This window comes from Neomonachus schauinslandi, chromosome 1 (genome assembly GCF_002201575.2).
Source record: "Neomonachus schauinslandi chromosome 1, ASM220157v2, whole genome shotgun sequence".
Lineage (NCBI taxonomy): Eukaryota > Metazoa > Chordata > Mammalia > Carnivora > Phocidae > Neomonachus > Neomonachus schauinslandi.
The window spans coordinates 168,260,457-168,275,595 of NC_058403.1; the positions used below are offsets into that span (position 1 = coordinate 168,260,457).

Consider the following 15,139-nt stretch of genomic DNA (forward strand, 5'->3'; position numbering starts at 1 on the left):
CTAGAAATGGTCAAAATGGTAAATTTTATATTATGTGTATCTACCCACAATAAAATTAAAAAAAAAAAAATAAAGCAAGGGTGGGGTACCTGGCTGGCTCAGTCGGTTAAGTGTCTGCCTTCAGCTCAGGTCATGATCTCAGGGTCCTGGGATCAAACCCTGCATTGGGCTCCATGCTCAGCGGGGAATCTGCTTGTCCTTCTCCCCCACCCCCGGTTCATGCTCTCTTTCACTCTCTCTCTCTCTCAAATAAATAAATAAAATCTTAAAAGAGAAAGGTTCTTTATCCTTGTTTTGTTTGTTTGAGAGGCAGGCAGAGGGAAAGGGAGAAGCAGACCCCCGCTGAGCAGGGAGCCTGATGTGGGGCTCAATCCCAGGACCCTGGGATATAACTTGAGCCGAAGGCAAACACTTAATGAGCCACCCAAGTGCCCCAAAGAATCTTTCTTCTTGCAGTTTTCTAGGTGGGGTTTGGTTGCTAGGTGGGAAGAGAGTCCTCCAGGAGTATAGGAAAAAAGGAAGGCCACACCTCAGTGCCATGCCTGGCTCTGCCCACATTCAGCTCTGTTGAACCAGGCAAGCTTACTACTTTCTAGTACCTGCATGAGCAGAAAGAAAGACGGTCTAAACATTAGTCTAGCATCCTTATCTCACACCTTCGATGACCAAGTCCAACTTTGTTTGCAAAGATACCTTCTTTTACCAAGATGTGGGACTTCTAGGAACCCAGAAGATACGTGGAACAACAGATGCCCATTGCCCATCTCCAGAAATGCTGATGTGCACAGTGAGACATGGCCTTTAAGAATTATTCTGGGGGCACCTGGGTGGCTCAGTTGGTTAAGCATCTGCCTTCGGCTCAGGTCATGATCCCAGGGTCCTGGGATCGAGCCCCGCACTGCGCTCCCTGCTCAGCGGGGAGTCTGCTTCTTCCTCTCCCCTTGCTCCTTCCCCCCACTTGTGTGCTCTCTCTCTCTCAAATAAATAAAATCTTAAAAGAAAAAAAAGAATTATTCTGTCTACCCCCTCCCATGATTGACAGGCATGAAATTTAGTACCACTCTCCACCCAGGCCTACCTGGTCCCACCCAAGCTTACAGGTCCACAGTAACAGGGGTCCTCATCATAAATGATAGGTATTTTCCTCTCCATCCCCCTCGCCAAGATCCAGTCTGAGATTCACATGTCCCAGGGTGTTGTGACATAGGAACTCCCAGCCCTGGTAACTGCTATTGCTGGGAGGTGTGGTCCAGCACAGGGAGGGGTTGGGAGGGTGAGGGAGGCTCTGGCTAGGTCCTACTTTCAGTCACAGAATCAGAGGGCTGTTTCTCAGAAAGCTGCTCTTGCTCATGCTCCTTATCTGAGCCCTTGAAAACTTCCACATAGTGAAGCACCCACAGAGGATTTTGATCATGGTGGTTCTTGTCTTGTAGGAACCAGTGGTGCCCCAGCCCATACTGGCATCGACAGATCCCAGAGCAAGACCACAGGAAGTGAAGAAGCCTCCTCTCCAGCATCACCATGGTGGCCAGACCTGGGCCTTCCAGAGCTTGTCCCGCTCATGGGCCACCTGCCCGTGTGTGTCATCCTTCGTGGTGATAAACAAGTTGAGCATAAGCAGTGTGGCAATGATGGCAAAGACAAAGTAAATGATGCCAAATGTGAAGGGCAAGTTCACTTCATAGTTGGCAGGCCCATCCATGATGGTGAGGAAAAGCTGAAAGGTGTTGAACAGTGCCATGGGGTAGTGGTGGAATTGTCCCAGATTGGCTGGGTCCTCTGTCTGGAAATGCTGAGGCAAGTCCCAGAATAACAAGGCCATCAGCTGACAGAAAGGTGTCACGTCTCCAAAAATCATCTTCTAGGAGTGCCTGGCTGGTTCAGTTGGTAGAACATGCAACTCTTGACCTCTGGGTTATGAGTTCGAGCCCCATGTTAGGTGTAGAGATTACTTTATAAAATAAAATAAAAATAAAACCAAAAATCATCTTCTGGATCATGATGGTGAAAGGACAGAGCATCTGGAATCCTCCAGTGAGGTACATAACACGGCACCAACCCGGCACCAGGGCGACGGACATGGGCACCATCTCTCCATTCGTGTTGGAGTGCCACGTCCTCGTGTTCACCAGCACCATGCAAGCATAGGTGATGACAGTGACATGGAACAGCCCCCAGAGGACAGTCTGTCCCAGATGGCAAGAGGCACCAACACTGAAAACGCCCAGGATCTCTAGGAGTGGGATGACCACAGTTCCAAGGATGGTCACCAACTCCCGCACCAGCCAGATGGTATCCCGGTGAGTCACATAGGCCTTCTGTAGAGGTTTCTGTTGGAAAATGGTGTTATCTCAGGAATCTGTGCAGTTGTCCATATGGAACTTGAGGGGGCAGTGGACGTAGCAGATTATGTAGAGTGGGTACAAGGCACCCAGAACATAGAAGTACCACTGCCCATATTTCTTCCACTTGAAGCTCACTAGCTGCTTCACTGGGGTCTGTTCAGGATCTGGTGAGCCTCCTGCTTCTTGGGGGAGACCACGAGCTCTAGAAAGGACATGTCTTCTCCCCAGGAGTTGATCTCTGTGAGGTCATAGAGAGTGGAGGTCAGTGGCCCATAATTCCACTGTATGTGCTTCGGCTTCTGCATCAGGTGCTGGAACACTGCAGGGTTGCCCTCCACTCCAGCCAGCTTGAAGGGAGTGAGACCCTGGTGACTGGGCATGCTTGAGGTCCAGGGACTGCAGGTGGTCGCCGCAGCAGGGTGTACATCTGGCAGGCAAAGGTTTTGTTGGGCTGGAGGATGAGGATGTGCAAGATGGTGTTTCCCAGGGAGTCCGGGGCCCGGACGCTGGCTCCATGCTCAATGAGCAGCCTCATGATCTCCTCACTGCCCACACAGGCAGCCAGGGACAAAGGGTGCTCCCCAAAGTAGATAAGGTTGCAGGGGCTATGGTGGACAGCCGTGCTGTAGCTCTTGCAGAGATGCTGGCCCTGTGGGCAAGCATGGCTCACACGGAGTGCACATTCTGGTTCACGATGGCTACATGCAGAGCGGTCCAACCTATGGAAGGCTCACCCATGGTGGGCTCCTTGACCAGCTCCAGGGCAGCCTCTGTCAGCACATGGCTGCCTCGAGATTGTCCCAGAGGACTGCTGCTATATGCAATGCCATCTAGGACTTTGCAGCAGCTGAGGAAGAGGCAGGGTCTGTTTGGGGTTGGGACTGAGAGTGAGTGTATCTTCCGTGTGACTTGTGTATGCAGCTTGCAGTTTGCAGCTGTGGAGTGTGTCTGCATGTGTGTGTGTGTGCACATGTGTGTCCAGGCACTTATTTTGTTGCAAGACATAGCCTATAGATACCACTGGAATTGTGCACTCTTTGTCCTTCTCCCCTACCTACTCCCTCTCTTTACATTCTTTTTCGTACCACTTAGAAACTTGGCAACAAAGATGTTTAGAAACGGGAAAATACAGACAGCTACCTTCCAATGTCAACTCCCTTGGCTTTAAATATATCTGGCTGTGGATAACTCTGAAATGTACATCTCAAGACAGACCCATCCCTGAACCTCTGTATTTATCTGTCTACTTGATACCACACTCGAGCATCAAAGAGGCATTTCAAAATGAATTTGACTGAAAAGAAATTCTCATTTCCCTGACCCTTTGCCTCCCATACTTGTTCTTTGCCTGCTTCCCTAATTCTATAAATAGCACCATCACCCACACAGTTATTCAAGCCCAAACCCTAGGCGTTGGTCCTTCAGTGATCCCTTTCTCACATGCACGCACGCATGCACGCACACACGCACATCACATCACTCTGTCAGCAAATCTTGGTGGTTCTACCTCAGAAAGAGATCTCGAACCTATTTACTTCTCTCCATCTCCATGGCACCTCCTTCATCCAAGCTGTCATCCTCTTTTACCTGGGCAGCTGAAAACCTGTGCGTTGACCTTTGTCCTCCTCTAAAATAAAATCAGAACAAGTCATTCCCTTTATTTATTTATTTATTTTTATAAAGGAAATTCTTAGAACTCTTTTTTTTTTTAAGATTTTATTTATTTGTCAGAGAGAGAGAGAGAGAGCTCACAAGAGGGGGAGCGGCAGGCAGAGGGAGAAGCAGGCTCCTCCCTGAGCAGGGAGCCCAATGTGGGACTTGATCCCAGGACCCCGGGATCATGACCTGAGCTGAAGGCAGATGCTTAACCTACTGAGCCACCCAGGTGTCCCAAGTCACTCCCTTTAGAATAAAACTCAAACTCCTGGAGTTCCTGTAGGCCTTCAAGACCCTACAAGGTCTGGCCCCTGCTTGCCTGTCTGATCTCATCTTCTAGGACTCTCTTGGTCCTAGAAGAGTCCCCATGGGGCTCCTCAAGTACCCCAAGCCCATTCCTACCTCATGGCTTCTGCATGATCTCTGGTCTTGATTCAGGGGTTATCAGCACAGAGAGGCCTTCCCTGATGACTCTATCTACAGTGGCCTCCTTCCAGTCTCTAAGCCTTCAGAACATTCACCCCAATTGTAAATGACACGGATGCTGTTTCCTTACTTGTTTCCTGGTTTGGTGTTGGTCTCCCACACTAGACCATAAGCTCTTCCTCCCTGCTGGAATTTGAACTCAAATCAAACCAACTCCAAAGTTCCAGTACATTTCAAAAGAGAAGGAAAAATGCATCCATAAGAACTCAAATATATAAAAGCATATTTTCCATTAAAACTGCCCTCTTGTCTTCCTATCTTCAAAACCCCTTTGGCATTCTTGCTCTGGATTTCCTTCAGAACAAAGCTATTCAAACACTTGATCATGACATGGTTCGAAATGGGCTATGATACAGGAAATGGAAGAGACCACATTTTAGAACAGGATTGATAAAATCCCATTTCTTCAAATTAAAGGCAGTGTTCACTCTTACTGGACTGTGCTCATGCCATACCATCTTTTAAATGTTTTCACTGACACCCAGAGGAGGTTTTACTTAGTTATACTACACACTTCTGTATCACTTAAATTCGGTACAATACACAAGCATTGATTCAATTCTTTTACCCCAAGCTTACATCGCATATTTGACAAAATCTTGTTCAACCTAATACAGAGCATCTACTGTATGCCACGTACTAAGTGCTGTGGAGGGGCAGAGATGGATAAAACACAATCCCTGCCCCCAAACCTCACAATCTGCCACCAAGAATATCATCAGCAAGCTTGATCACTGACCTTGGTCTCAACAATTTGCTCTGAAAAACTGTTGGCTCTTTTCAAAAAACAAAATCTTTTTCCACAAGCAAAACCATAGATAATTCTCCAAGAAGGGTGGGACAAATAAAATCCTGCCTGCCTCTGAAGATATTTCCAAGAGAATACCAAAAGTCTTTGGAGAAAAAATAGCGAATGAAATAAGTCTTTGGTTGCCAAAAAGGCTTGGATGACGATCATTTATACAGTGTATAAAATCTGGCACCCCCCCCCCAAAAAAAGTCATTCTCATTTCCTTAAAACTGGAGTTTTTAGTTTTATCACAACCCCTTTTTCTTAAAAGAAATATTTTTGTTGCCTTTACATTGCCTTTGCTATACTGAACAGAAATTCATAGAGAATATAATACCTACAAAACATTTCTAAAAATCAGTATATTGCTCTAAATTTCATGTAAGGAAGAAACAAAAGATATGATTTATAGTACAATATGCATTTCAATACAAGAGTGCTCAGATGATTCAGCAAGACAGTGAGAAGTCAAATATTTGCCCCTACTTTTAATGAAGACGTCTGGATTTCAGAAGAGTGAGACTCAACAGAAAGTTGTTGACCATTTTGCTTTATATGTGCTATTTCCAAATAAGGGCTAAAAAGGCATACATAAAATTTCCACAAATGAAACAGCTATTAGTAAAGACTGACACAGTTGTGTGGCACTAATGATTCAGATCCCAAGCATGGTACTGCCATTAATGATGTCATTTTCCAAAATGGCGGACAACTCTTAGTAAAGTGATAGAGGCTTGCTTTCATTTATACAGTAGGACCATTCTGGGAAGCTTTGTGGCCATTAAAACCATACTGGTATTTCTGTTTATATGGGAGAAAAAGAGTGAGGATCTATGGTAAGGTAATGAGAAGTAAGTTCTCACCGTGGTAAATGTATGGTGGGACATTACTTTTTTTTTTTTTTTAAGAGTTTATTATTCATTTGAGAGAGAGAGAGAGTGCATGAGTGGGGTGGAGGGGCAGAGGTAGAGGGAGAAGCAGACTCCCCACTGAGGAGGAAGCCTGCCGCAAGGGACCCTGGGATCATGACCTGAGTCAAAGGCCAATGCTTAACAGGCTGAGTCACCCAGGTGCCCCATGGTGGGACATTTCAAATCCTCAGGGGACTCAAGACAACTCTTGCCCCACAGGCCTGCCTCACAGTGGTCCCCAAAACCAGTAGGACATGAGACTTTCCATCTCCACCTCCATACCCCTGCAATCCCTACGAAAACCAAAAGTGCCCTCACAAGGAAACATCCCCTGAGGATGGTACTATCCCCTTTGAGAAGCACTTCCTTAAAGTCACAAATCTTAGGAGAACTTCAGGTCTCTCGGGCATTCTGGGGAGGTTACTGCAGTGTGTAGTCTGTACTCTACCACCCGGCTGGGAATCCAAGGGGTAGCAGCAGAAGAAATGAATTAGCTCCAGAAAAGAACAATCCTGCCCCTTTGAGTGGTAGGCTTAACCTCAGGCAGTTGGTGAAACTCCAGCTCCAAAGAGCACACAGTACTGGGGAAATACACAGTGACAGCAGGAAACTAGGCCAACAGATGACACGGACAGAGAGGCCCTGTAAGACACAATAGGGCATGCGAGAACAGGAAGGTAAGCTGTAGCCACAGGAAAACATGGGGGTGTATGGCAGGATTCCACCCACAGGACAAGGCCCCAGGTGTTGAAGAATCACAGCATAAGGACACCTCTAGAAATTCAGAGAGAGAGAGAGAGAGAGGAGTAGAGATGATAGAGGGTGTTGGTTAAGAATTTGGGCCTTAGGATTACGCAGGTTCAAATCCCAGCCCCTCCACCGGTAAGTGTGACTTTGGGCCAATTGTTTTATTCCCCTTTGAATCAGTTTCTTCATCTATAAAATGGGCACTAATGATAGTCTCTATCACATGGGGTTGTCCTGGGCATGAGATGAGATCATAGGTAAGGTGCTTAGCACAGTGCCTGGGGGGCCTGTGAGCTGCTCAAGGGTAGGACTGTCTAGTTTGTTTGTTTGTTTGTTTAATTTTTAAAAATATTTTATTTATTTATTTGACAGAGAGATAGAGAAGAGCACAAGTAGGCAGAGTGGCAGGCAGAGTGGCAGGCAGAGGGAGAGGGAGAAGTGCTCCCCACTGAGCAGGGAGCCTGAGGTGGGACTTGATCCCAGGACCCTGGGATCATGACCTGAGCCAAAGGCAGATGCTTAACCGAATGAGCCACCCAGGAGCCCCTAGGACTGTCTAGTGTTGTTCCCTTTTCTCCCCTGGAGTACTTGATGCTAAGCAGGCACAGATCAACCCGAGTTGTATGAGCTGACCGGGAAGGTCTTGTAAAAGGTACCATTCTCGCTATCAAGGATGATATAGAGAAAAGGAACCAAATACTGGAGCCAGGGTAGGAAGTGGGGACTTGGTTTCTACACTGTGGCATAAGATCACAGGTAGTACCTTTCACAAGAGGAAACCAGATCAGCCTAGTAGCTGAACTAAGGCTCTTGAAACCTCTGAGTAAGGACGGCACTGGTCTCCATGCCTGGGGGCCGTCGAGCTCCTAGGGGAACTAGGAGAAAGCCTCACCCGCCCACCATGGTGAGAAGAGAACCGAGGGGCCGGACAGCCACTGGGCACCATGGCGCACTAGGAGGAGGTCTCGGCCAGACCCAGGGGAGTACTCTGCTGGCCTGCAGACCTGTGGCCCCACAACAGGAAGGGCGGGCCCGCCTTCTCCCCTCTAGGAACTGGACATAGCAGAACTAAACGGGAGTCATACAAAGCAAGAGGAAAGTAGGCCAGCCCTGCTCCTTCCCCCTTACCAGCTCCATATCACGTCACTCTTCCCTTTGTGTTCTGAGCTCCAGCCACACTGGCCATTTCCTTGTTTCTCGAAAATGTGAACCTCCCCCACCCACATCCCCACCACCCACTCTTTGCCTGGCTAATTGCTGCTCACCCTTCAGGTCTCAGTTCAAACATCACTTCCTCAGAAAGGCTGTCCCTGAACTCCCAGGTTAGGTGCGGGGCTCTCGCACTTAGTCTCATCCTTATCAGTTCTGGCCTTTTGCCTCTTCACATCTCATGCAATTATAATTAGTGTTCTGTGTAGGATTCAGCCACACTCTCCCATGAGACTGGACACTCCTGAGGGTAGACGCTACACAGAGTCCATTACCCCATATCCTCTGCTAGGCAGCCTGGTACCTCGTACATGGTTAGCCCTCAGTAGATGTCAGTACAGAAGAAACTGGATGGGAAGAGGGAAGGAGCCCCAAAACTCAGATTAGGGTTACTGGGTTTGTCCTAAAAGATAATCAGATCCATAGACTAACTCCACTCTTAAGAAAACCAGGTCACCAACATTCCTGATTGAATATTCATTTTGCAGCAACTTCTCACCCTATTTCAAGGCCTAGCTCACAGTGAAGATTTATGTCATCCTCTCCTCTCAGACGCAAATGACTGAGGTAGCAAATACTGTGATTTATTTCCCTCTCCTCCCTGCTGTCCAACAGGATGCCATGAGTGATGTCAGGTGCACCATCCCTTTGATCTTGCTGGTGAGAAAATATATTTGGTACGAAATCCCAGGCAGAAATGAAAGCTGAAAAACAGATTTCTCTCCACCTCCTTAAATCCTCCACTATCGCACCACCACCACACAAAGATACCCCTGCCAAGCAAGACACCTGAGCACCATTTTCTGGCTCATGGGCAAGACACCAGTTTATGTCTAGAGATTTTTTCAGTGTTTGTTTTTCCTCCTGCATCATCACTGTTGGGAAGCTCAGATCCTTGTAGGTGCTCACAGGGTGCAGGCAGAGAATAGTTGGCCCTGGAAGTCCGGCTCTTGTTGAAGGCACAGAAACAGCACTTTCCCAGCATTTGGCTTCTGATCCCTAATATACCTCTAGTCACTGAGCCCCCATGCCAAGCCAGCAACTATGCTCTTGCATGCTTTGCCTACATGAGCTTATCCAATCCTCCCAACAGCTCTATGGGAACAGATACTTTTGTTGTCTCCTTTCACAGATGAGAACAACTGAGGCAAGTTGAAGTAACTTCCCAGACCCGCGTGACCAGAGAGAGGTGACAGTAGGCGTCAAACTCAGGTCTTTTTGCCCCTGCAGCCTGATCTCTTAAGTGCCACATGTTGTTGCAAGAATAATCACTACTTATACTTATAAATGCTAAATAAATGCTACTTATAGAGTACTTTGGTGGTTAAATTAGTTCGTTAAAGGACTAGCGGTAGTAACAATACCAATGAGAATAATTGTAGCTAGGTGTTCAATGAATGTTACATCCTGTTGTTATTGCTGTCATTATATTATTAGCCCTGATTTAAAAATATCATCTTTTTTTTTAAAGATTTTATTTATTTATTTGACAGAGAGAGGGAACACAAGCAGGAGAAGTGGGAGAGGGAGAAGCAGGCTTCCCGCTGAGCAGGGAGCCCGATGCGGGGCTCGATCCCAGGACCCTGGGATCATGACCTGAGCCGAAGGCAGACGCTTAACGACTGAGCCACCCAGGTGCCCTTAAAAATATCATCTTAAAGGGAGGGAGAGATCATCCCTCTGAAGACTCTTATCTGCTCTTTGGCCTCTGCCTGGGGTCTGGTCACAGAGGCAGGTGTGTGTGTGACCAGGCCATCTGTCAGTTGAAGTGGCCATGACCCAATTGCTCAGTTCCCCCTGGGTCAAGGGTGTACCATCACATACGCCCCAGAAGCACCCAAGCAGGATTTGAGATGCACCCATGAAGGTGACAAACCCCAGCTTCTATCACTAGTTCCTAGAACTAGGCTATTTCCCCACGTAGAGTCTTGTTATGATTCATACAGAGTGAGAGCTGAATGACAAGTTCAAATCTTTCTTTTTTTAAATATGCTGACCTGAAGAGACCTGGGGAATGTGGATGGGGCATGTTTAATAGCAGAAGACTCCTTTAGAAAACGTGGAGTGACTTCAAAGAGAGAGAAAAAAAATTATATATATGTGTGTGAGTGTGTGTGTGTGTGTGTACTGACTTCAAAGAGAGAGAGAAAAAATTACATATGTGTGTGTATATATGTATATATCTCAAAACAAGCTTGTAATGGCAAACATCTTTTCTGTCATGATTTTTTAACTATGGCAATTCTCCATTATAAAGAAGGTGGTTATCCAGGTGGTAGCTCACTCAGGGATTGGGGATGCTGGGATCAGCAGCTCAGGTACAGGTGGAGGCCATTCATGCATGAGGGGACTCGGGGTGGGAGCCATTTAGACATGGGTTCAAATCCTGGCTCCCCTACTTATTGGCTGGAAAACTTAAGGCCAACTTTTTGTAATTTTTCTGAGCTGATATAGGATAGTCATGTCCATATCCACCTGGTAGACTTCTCATGGGGGTTTAAAAAAAACTCAAGTACTTCAAGTGAACAGAGGAAGCGGGGTATAGCAGTGAAAGCCATTAAGTCTGCAACCAGACCTGAGATAAAATCCCATTCAACCACCTCCTTATGACTTTGGACGGGTGGCTTAGTTTCCTTGAGCTTCATCCATGGGAAAGCCACCTACTTCCAAGGGTTAGAGTAGAATTATGTGTGATAGCATCAGCAATGTCCTTAACCCAGTGCCTGGCACTTTAGGAAGCTCTCCCAAAAAAGGAGTGCCACCTATTAGGTGTAGGCAGGACCAGACCCTGGGCTTCTTTATGATCTGGCTAGAGGTTTGAAGTGAATTGCCCAGGCAGGAGTCGGGCAGCACCCGAGAGCAGGCTATGAGGTCCAATGTGGAAGAAAGTACTGCATGTCAGTGGACACTTCTCTGCTCTACCCTGGAGGCCTCCTAAGACCTGCTTGCCCCATATTTTGACCCCACCAACTGAATTCTTAAGTTTGGGCTCTTAGGACATTTATCAGTGTGGCTATCAGCAAAGACTGAGGGAAGGGCTGAATTTTAAATTGACACCAATATTTCTTATGGAGGTGAGGCTAATAAAAAATTTGGTGGTGTGAGAGTCATAAGACATTTTGCCTCAACCCTACAATAATGGAGAGTTGCCTCAAAGACAGCTTGGCCACACTCCTTTTCTAGGTAAATTTAGTCCTGGATATAGTTGCAGATTAGCACACCTGCTCGTTTTTCTTTGCCACAAAGTGGGCACTCCTAGTTAAAAAGGGATCTTTGGTTGACGTCAGTAAGGAATTCAGTGAGTAGCCACTTGGATCATGGAAATCCTATTTGTATCAGGGCTGACAGTTGATGGACTTCTTCTGCCTTCCCCAAAGGACTTTTTAAAAAACTTACTCTGACATCCCACTCTGTAACTGAACTTGATGGAGAAACATGCAGGCCAAGTTTGGACTTTGGAGTCTGATGTATACCTAACGCCACATTTCTTATCTGTGAAACAGGACAAGAAAACCTGCCTCGTACGTTTAATGTGAAGATTCAGAGTGGTTTTCCCTCTCACCTCCTCACACTCAGCTCTCCCTTCCGGTAGGCTGGGGGCAGCAGACACTGTTAGTTTTCTACTCAGCTGTGATTCTGTACTCCTTTTATCTCAGAAACAAGATCCTAGTTCAGTTCATTCTCCTTTAAGAGGCCATGTTCTTTGGGGGGACAGGAGGACTGGCCCTTTAGGCAGTCTTAGGGAATGAATCTTGTTTCATTTAAGCCAGTCCTGGCAGTCCTGATCCTCCTGGCAAGCGGGTAGTTTAGACAAGAGCACATGATATAGTTCTGGCCAAGGAAATGGGGAAAATCTGCTCAGGAGCCTCTGGGAAGATTTTCGTTGTTTTAAAAAAGGGATACGAGACAGGTATGTGTCCCTTTCTATCTCTGAGCATTGTCATCTGTATGCAATAACTGAAAGAAGGCAGCCTTTTTTTTTTTTTTAAGGTTTTATTTATCTATTTGTCAGAGAGAGGGAGAGCACAAGCAGGGGAGTGGCAAGAGGCAGAGGGAGAAGCAGGCTCCCCACCGAGCCAGGAGCCCAATGCAGGACTCCATCCCAAGACCCTGGGGTCATGACCTGAGAGGAAGGCAGATGCTTAAATGACCCAGCCACCCAGGGATCCCAAAAGCAGCCATCTTTAGACCATGAAGAGAGCCATCTTACAAGGTTAAGTCAACAAACTGAGAACAGCAGGGCAGAAAACAAAAGGAACATGTGTGTTGGATGATGATGTCTGGCCAGTGAATGAATTAAGCCCACAACTCCCTGATATTTGGGCTCCTTGTTATATAAAATAATAAATCTCATTGTTTTAGACACTTGTGGAAGGTTATTGGAGGTCAAAGGTGTCCTCCATGGTGGTTATCAGGGCTATTTGCAATTATTTGCATTCTTGCTTTCTAGGCACATGATAGGATTGCACTTCCCTACTTCCTTTGACATAAGATATACATATTTGGCTTGCTTTCGTCAGTGAGATGTTAGTGGAAGTGCTGTGTATCATTTCCAGGCAAAGGCTTGTACGTGCCAGTATGATTTTCCACACTCTTGCCCTGCCTGGGCCATCAATGAAAAATAGATGGAGCCTCCACCAATTTGGATTCCCCAGTGACTATAATGAACAGAGGCTCCTGAAGCAAACATTACACACATAGCATGAGCAAGAAATAGACTTGATTGTGTTAAACAATGAGATTTGGGGGGTATTTGTTGCTGCCGTCCAATATAGGCTTTCTTAACTGATACAAACTGATATATTCAAATAAAAGAATACAGACTCTGATAGAGAAAGTGATAGGAGGTATAGAGATTTACCAATAAAAGCTTAACCTTTGCACTGTGAAAAGTCTGAATCGTTTCTAAATAATTCATTCTAAGACCAGACTATTGTACAGAATTCTTATCCCCTGCCCACATTGCCTTTAAGAATCATGCCTCATCCCTCAGTGGAACTAGACAGAGAAGCCACACTAGAGATTAAATGAAACAAAGGGCCAGACCCTGGGTGCAAGCATGGGAGCCATGACCTGAATGGACATAGGGAGCCTGGGAGATGGAGATAAGAAAAGGAAAGTTTCAGAGAGGTCCCATTGGGCTCCTAGAGTGTTGAGATCCAAGGCCTACTTAAGTGGCTGGACATGGATTGACTAGAGTAGAGAGCATGCCCCTAAATTCCTCTGTCCTCGCTTAGAATTATCTATTCCAGGGCACCTGGGTGGTTCAGTTGGTTAAGCGCCTGCCTTCGGCTCAGGTCATGATCCCAGGGTCCTGGGATCGAGTCCCCCATCACCTGAGAAGGGAGCCTGCTTCTCCCTCTGCCCCTCCCCTCTGCTTGTGCCCTCTCTCTCTCTCTCCCTCACTGTCTCTCTCACAAAAATAAATAAATAAATAAATCCTAAAAAAAAACAAAAAAGAGAGGAATTAGCCACTCAAACCCAAAGCAGACAACTTTTCTAAGTCATGATGTATAAAGTTTGGCTAAGAGTAAGTCCCTTCACTTATAAATGATGTATCAGTTTGCTAGGGCTGCCATAACAAAATGTTATAGTCTGGGTGGCTTAAACAATGCAATTTTATTTTCTCAGAGTCCTGAAAGCTGGAAGTTCAAGATCAATGTGCCAGCAGGGTTGGCTTCTTGGGAGGCCTCTCTTCTTGGCTTGTAGCTGGCCACCTTTTCTCTGTGGGTGACACGGTCTCCCCTCTGAGTTTGTCTATCTGTGTCCTAATCTCCTCTTCTTATAAGACCATCAGTCATTTTGGATGACAGCCCACCCATATGACTTCATTTTACCTTAATCACCTCTTTATTTTTATTATTATTATTTTTTAATCACCTCTTTAAAGGCTCTATCTCCATAACACAGTCACATTCTGAGTTACTAGGGCTTGGGACTTCACCATATGAATTCAGGGGCTGGGGGTGGGTGGACACAATTCAGCGCATAAGAGATGGTAACATCTTTTCTTTTCACAATAACAATAATAATACAAAGATTATATATGTAAGGTGCCTGGCACTCAGTCATTCCAGTAAAAGGTGATTATTAATACTGTTGGGTTGTTTGATCCTCCACAGGTTCATTAAGTCCCCAAGGCCAGGCACTATGTTCTTGTGCTTCTTTGTGACCTCTGCAGTCCAACACTGTATCATACATGGCCCTCAAAAAATACAGTGCAGTGGTTAAGAGCATGGGCTTATTTTATTTTATTTTATTTTATTTATTAGAGAGAGAGAGAGCATGAGCAGGGTGAGGGGCAGAGGGAGAAGCAGGCTCTCTGCTGAGCAGGGAGCCCGATGCGGGACTCGATCCCTGCACTCCAGGATCATGACCTGAGCTGAAGGCAGATGCTTAACAGACTGAGTCACCCAGGTGTCCCTAGAGCATTAGTTTCTTCTGCCTGCTGCAACCAATTACTACAAGTTTAGTGGCTTAAACAACACGAATTCATTACCTTTCAGTTGTGGAGGTCGGAAGTCCAAAATCAGTCTTACAAATCAAGGTGTCTGCAGGGCTGTGTTTCTTCTGGGGGCTCTAAGGGAGAATCCGTTTTCTTACTTGGAAAGGCCACCTGCATTCCTTGGTTCATGACACCTTTCCATCTTTAAATCCAGCAACTGCATCACCCCGGGCCTCTGCTCTTGTCATTACATCACCTTCTCTGACTCTGCCGTCTCCCTCTGTCACATATAAGGACCCTGGTGACTACAGTGGGATTACCCAGGATAAACTTCCATTTCATTGCCAGCTGATTAGCAACCTTAATTCCATCTGCAGCCTTAACACCCTTTTGTCATATAACTTAACATATTCACAGGTTCTAAGGAGTAGGATGTGGACAAAGTTGGGGGGGTCATTCTTTTGCCTACTGTATTATCCCTCAGAATTGTTGTGAAGGCCAAATGAAATAATATATGTAAAGTGTTTAGGACCATGTTTGGCACAGTGAG

At 46.2% G+C, this 15,139-nt stretch overlaps 1 pseudogene; it reads right to left on the reverse strand.

Annotated features, from left to right (window-relative positions):
• Positions 1–1,123: 1,123 nt before the first annotated feature.
• Positions 1,124–3,175, reverse strand: LOC110585101 (annotated as a pseudogene).
• Between the last annotated feature and the right edge of the window lie 11,964 nt (positions 3,176–15,139).